Genomic DNA, 5630 nt, shown 5'->3' with positions numbered 1-5630 from the left:
ATATATATATATATATATATATATACACACCAGTTGAGCACTGGGGTTGATGTAATCAACTTACACACACCGTGGCATTGCTGGCCTTGTACCAGAATTTGAAACCAATGCTGAACCAAGTAATTGATTCAGACAATCACCTAAAAGACATGCTAAGACTCCTCTGCAACATATATAGACAATGTCCGCATAGTTTCTGTCTATTCAATTCGTACTCTCCAGATATGTTTGCTTATTTTATATCACAGTTTGGGATCCATAGCATCATTGGTTCCAGGTTTTCAACGGTTCATTACATTTCTGATGACAAGTGTGACAAAGAAGTGTCAGCAGATCAAAGGGCTTTGTCCAAATAACACTGCTTTTTTTTTGCTGATGTTTACAACATATGACAAAAGTTTTCCTCACTAATGGAACCTCTACCTCATTGAACATCCACCTCTATATCCTCTATACTACTTATACTCCCCACACTGTTCCCTGTGGGTAAGCTCTCTCTCTCTCTCTCCCTCACTCTGACAGTTTCTCTATCTTTCTCTCTAATTCACCCCCACCATGGTCTCCTTCCTTGTCCTACTGGGGTAGTCAAGTATCTTCTCTATACAGTTCTATATTTAAGAGATGAGGAAGGTAATTCAAATTAATACACTTGTCAATGTTATCTTGTGGTTGTCTTTGGAGATGTAACATCGATCATCGTTTGTTACTGAAAAAACACTGGTTCACACATACAAACATTCACGTACATCCCTTGTACACACACACACACACATACACACATCTACTGTTTGATTTTCTTTTTCAGCATTGAATGTTCACCATCCCACTTCTATTGCACACACACACACACACACACACGCAAACATTCACATATCTTCCTTTTACATACACACACAGAATCGAAATGCTGTTTTGATTTTTTTTCTTTTTTACCGTAGAATTTCCATCATCCCACTACCAAGTGTGCCATCACCTCTTCTTTCCTTATTCATCTTTCACCCCTTCCTTCCTTTCTCATTCATATGTTGTGATGGAGAAAAACAAAAGAGTATTATTATAGTAGATTCCTTGCTCCTTGTTCCTTCTCACTTATACTCCCAATATTTTCAGGCTTGTCTCTCTTGTTTTATTCCACCGTTTTGTCACATTCCTTCTTACTGGTACCTTGTCTCCTCCATCAGTGGTTTGCAATGGGTTGAAACTCTTAGTCAGCTATGGTCCAAGTCTCTCTTGTCTTTCATTTTCATCAATATGTCACCAAGTAGCGCAGGAGTGGCTGTGTGGTAAGTAGCTTGCTTACCAACCACATGGTTCTGGGTTCATTCCCACTGCGTGGCACCTTGGGCAAGTGTTTTCTACTATAGCCTCGGGCCGACCAAAGGCTTGTGAGTGGATTTGGTAGACAGAAACTGAAAGAAGCCCGTCGTATATATGTATATATATATATATATATATATATATATATATATATATATATGTGTGTGTGTGTATATGTTTGTGTTTCTGTGTTTGTCCCCCCAACATCGCTTGACAACCGATGCTGGTGTGTTTACATCCTCGTAACTTAGCGGTTCGGCAAAAGAGGCCGATAGAATAAGTACTAGGCTTACAAAGAATAAGTCCTGGGTTCCATTTGCCCAACTAAAGGCGGTGCTTCAACATGGCCACAGTCAAATGACTGAAACGAGTAAAAGAGTAAAAGAGTAAGTACTTCTTTAACCTTATGCAAGACTGAAGAAACTTTCATTCTCCATACTTCCTTCTCCAGATTTTCTTATGCTATATGTTGTTTATGTCCCTATATCTTAGCTGTTCGATAAAAAAAATATAAAATAATAATAACAAAAGACTAACAGAACAAATACCAGACTTGGCTGCAATCCAATCACTGAAACAAGCAAAAGGCAAACAATAAAAAATATCTCTGAGACAGTCAAACTCATCAGTAGATATTACATGCCACCAGTGTATGCACTCGAGTAGTTAGACTGTGTGCTGCCTGGGGTGACTCTCCCATTTGCCACCTCTCAGATTCCACAAAAAAAGCACATATTGCCTACAGTAGACCCAAAAGCGGTGCCCCTTTAAAAGTGCCACCTAGGGCAGACTGCACCTACTACCACCACCACCACCACCCCTGGCTACGTTAGTGAGTGTATGTTGAGTTGTATATTCTACGTTATTGAAAGACTTAGTATTCCTAAATAGATGTCTTACTCATTTCCTAGGGATCAAGAAATCTATCTTACATGTTTTTTAGAATGATAGGTGATTGGGTGGCTACCCAGGCACCCAGTATCCCAAATGCTTATTGTCTTTTACATTGGAATTAAGCCTTTACTTTAGCATGTCATAACAGAACTTTTGTCAAATATTGTTCCAAACATCAGCTCCCGATATCCGGTAAGTTCCCTCTCATGAGCTTTCTCCATGAGTTTCTCCCAGGACACAGTCAGTTCCCATATGATCACCTGTTTGGTGGAATTTGAGAATATTAAAGTGAGAAAATAAGAAATAAAAATTAATCTCAAACCAATTCTGTTCTTCGTTGAATGTCAAGTTAGAATGTTAAATAAGCAGATGTTTTACTCATTTATTTATTAATCATTTTGTCTTTATTTTTTCTCATTTTTTTTTTCTTTTTCTACAATTAAGTGCACAAAGTACATAATTGCATTTGATAATATAACATATACTAAATAAACATTGTATTCAAGTGCAAAACACTGAAATTTTGGAATCAATTAATGTTTGCAGCATTCTGCAATATACTAATAATGTTGTGGTTTTGGCCACCCATTTTGTTACTTTCTCATATGATGAAGAAAACAAAGAGACAAAGAAGCATTAATAAGAGACCAAAAACAAAATGGTGGAAAATAATACATCTACCCTTGTTTGTTATGGGTATTTGGTTCCAAAACAACAGTGATAAATAAATAATAAAACACATAGGAAAAATAGATTTTGTTCGGCGACCCCTAAGCTGTCCCCCTAACATACTCAGATAACAACTCAAAACAGTTTTTAAACATACATAATGATATTGTTTCATGATTGAAATAATGTTCAGAGTAAAACAAGATGGCAAACTGGCAGAAACGTTAGCATGCCAGGTAAAATGCTTAGCAGTATGTCGTCTGTCCTTGTGTTCTGAGTTCAAATTCTTCCGAGGTTGGCTTTACCCTTTATCCTTTCGAGGTCTATAAATTAAGCATCAGTTGCGTACTGGGGTTGATTTAACTGACTGGCACCCTCCCCAAAAATTTTGGGCCTTGTGCCTGGAATAGAAAAGAATATAGTGGTTAAAAGAAGGTGACAAGCTGGCAGGAAGGTTAGTATGCTGGGTGAAATGCTTAGCAGTGTTTCATCTGTCTTTATGTTCTGAGATCAAATTGTGCCAAGGTTGACTTTGCCTTTCATCCTTTCAGGGTTGATAAATTAAATACCAGTTGCATACTGAGGTTGATCTAATCGACTGCCACTGCCCTCACACCAAATTTCAGGTCTTGTGCCTAGAGTAGAAAAGAATATAGTGGTTAAAAGAAGGCAGCGAGCTGGCAGAAACGTTAGCACACCAGACGAAATGCTTAGCAGTATTTCGTCTGCCGTTATGTTCTGAGTTCAAATTCCGCCGAGGTCGACTTTGCCTTTCATCCTTTCGGGGTTGATAAATTAAGTACCAGTTACGCACTGGGGTCGATGTAATCGGCTTAATCCCTTTGTCTGTCCTTGTTTGTCCCCTCTGTGTTTAGCCCCTTGTGGGCAATAAAGAAATAAGAAATGTTAGCACGCCGAGCGAAATGCTTAGTGGTATTTCGTCTGTCTTTATGTTCTGAGTTCAAATTCCGCTGAGGTTGATTTTGCCTTTCATCTTTTCGGGGTCGATAAATTAAGTACCAGTTGCATACTGGGGTCAATCTAATCAACTGGCCCCTCCCCCAAAATTTTGAGTTTTGTGCCTAGAGTAGAAAAGAATATTTAGAGTAAAAATTTAAGAACATTTGACAGATTTTTTTCCCCCTTCACTGGTGGAATGTTGATGGGTATGCAGACATATATAAAAAAAAAATACACAGATTCACAACACAGTGATATGGACAAGAGTAATTTTCAATACATTTTGGATAACTATGCATCATGGATGGTTGCTGGGGTGGGCTTTTTTGGTCAAAGCAAGATCTCTCACTGACCACACATCAAACTGTTATAAGTGTAACAGGCCCAACGCCAGATTTTAGTGCCTGGGTGGGTATTAATTTGTAATAATGCTTGAGTGGAGTTTCAAAATAAGTGTATCACTGTAAATTGAGGGATCACCATTGAATTGTGAGGAGGCAGTGCCATCCAGTGCACCCTTTTAGCAATGAACATGAAGTATAGCATGGTTCATAGTTGGGTGTACCATGTTATCCCAGATCAGTGATAAATGAATCAGTGATAAAGAAAAGTAGATATTTATTTAGTTTGAATACATAAGCACTCTTAACAGCTACAGTATATAACAGCAAAGTGTATGTTGCCATTATGGAGTATACATTAAGGCTTAGTGCCTTTATTTTTTTTCCATGGTTATGATTGAGAAATTTAAAATTAAGAAAAATTGGCACTCTTACTTGAAACCCCTTTCTGTAGCCTTACTTATTAATTTTAATACTCATCCTTTAGTCAGAGTCTTCACACATGCTTCTCATCTCCCTCTATCATAGGACCCTTAAGGCCCTTACAAGGCCTTACAAGTTATAAGGTGACCTTTGTTAGTGTTGATACAAAAAAAAAAGACAACGAAACTTTCTGCAGCAGTAGTGTCCTACACTAGAGTTGAAGGATTTTAATATTGGTTATTTACCATTCCAAGTCTACCGACGACTGGAGTTACACTTGCTTCTCAATCTGTTGTAGTTGATCACTTTCTCTTCCTCTTTATTTTTTATATTCTTGTAATCCCTGGGGATTGCCATATCAACAATATCACATTTTCTGTCCTTTTCTTGCAAAACATCTGGTCTTCTGTGTTCTGTGACTTGGTTGGTGTGCATATTAAAATCTCAGTAGTTTTTAACATAGGTGTTTTCCTTGATGTTCTGTAGATTCTGGTTATACCATATGACCTCACCAATAAAACTGTTTTATGGACGATCCTGGTCACATTATCATGTCTGAGCATATTTTCTGTTTGTAACCTAGAAATACTGGATTGACATCCAGTGAGTATAGTCTTGCCTTGGGTGTACAAAGAACTCCTCATTCTTGGGTGACAGTCTTTCTTATTCTGGAGATGGTGCATTGATAAAAACACTAGTAGTTGTGCAACCTCAAAAACACTAACTTGCTATGAGGGAATTGGAATATAAAAGTGTAAATTAGACTAGAACTGGAACCCAAAGTGAAAGCCTCCTGCTAGGCAGGTGTCTCATACAGGATCACCATAAGCTCAGTCATCATTCAGTGACTACCTGAAAGAAATGGAGCAATGAAATTCTATTATATAAAATTAACCAGAGAGAAGAGGAATGTTAGATATGTGTGATTATCATGATTATTATTATTATTATTATTATTATTATTATTATTATTATTATTATTATTATTATTATTATTATTATTATTATTATTATTATTATTATTAT

The sequence above is a fragment of the Octopus bimaculoides genome, chromosome 16 (genome assembly GCF_001194135.2).
Source record: "Octopus bimaculoides isolate UCB-OBI-ISO-001 chromosome 16, ASM119413v2, whole genome shotgun sequence".
Lineage (NCBI taxonomy): Eukaryota > Metazoa > Mollusca > Cephalopoda > Octopoda > Octopodidae > Octopus > Octopus bimaculoides.
The sequence above is the reverse complement of the archived record's forward strand: the minus strand, read 5'-3'. Positions refer to the sequence as shown.